The following is a 996-nucleotide window of genomic DNA, read 5'->3' on the forward strand; positions in this document are numbered from 1 at the left end:
CAGAAACATTCAAAGAGTGGCATGAAGGGCACAGTTATTTAGGGTCTGGAAGATTTGCATCAGAGAGCTCAGGTGAAGGTCTTGGCCCCTGGAGCCAGCATCACCAGGAGGGAGCTTGGCAGAAAGAAAATGCTTTGGCTGTGCTGAGCAGATGTCATTAGTGGTGGGGTTAGTCCTGAGATTAATGTATACTTTTAGACTTTTTTGTTTCCTGGTGTTCTGTTTCCATAGCTAAGTTGAGAGTTGTTCTGTAGACTTTGGCATGGATTTAGCTGTATTCTCTCTGAAATGCAAGGCCAGTCTGTGTACATAAGAAAACTTCTGAGGTCTTCCCTTGAAAGGGCTACACTTGAGTCTTCAGGTCAGATGATCAGGCCCAGAGGAGTTGCAGAAAGAATGAAGGGTCCCCACTGCCATGCATGTAAATGTCGAACAAGAGACTCTCCAGAGGCAAGAGCCCTATTGTATTGTTTGCTGATTTCTATGGTGTAAATAGTTCCAGTATGGCTGATTTCAAGTTACCAACATGATGGTCACTGAGCATGGAGTTGGAAAGAGAGGCCAAGGATCAGCTCTCGTGAACAGGTAGGAGCTGCCCAGCACATCACCAGCTAGCAGTCAGAATAGACACAGCAGAACTCACCCAGAGCATCAGAGGAGCTGGAACTCAGAGACCAGACGAGGTGGTTAGATAGGTCTGGGTGTAGGCAGTGCAGCAGCACATGGGGACAGGCAAGAGGTGACAGGCCAGGGGGCAGTCAGCATCAAGCCAGCCACCTATTCGGATAATAGACGGTCAGCTGAAAAAAACCAGCTTCTGTTCACTGAGCAATACTATGTGTCAAACTGTCTGCGTTGTCGCTAATTCTCACAGCATTTCTGCCAGGGTATTTTTATTTCTATTTTACAAATGAGGAAATGAAGGCCCAGAGAGATAAAATGGCTGGTAGTGTAAGAAGTGGTAGAGTGAGAATTCAAATCTGGAGTCTGATTCCA

The sequence above is a fragment of the Equus asinus genome, chromosome 5 (genome assembly GCF_041296235.1).
Source record: "Equus asinus isolate D_3611 breed Donkey chromosome 5, EquAss-T2T_v2, whole genome shotgun sequence".
Taxonomy (NCBI): Eukaryota; Metazoa; Chordata; class Mammalia; order Perissodactyla; family Equidae; genus Equus; species Equus asinus.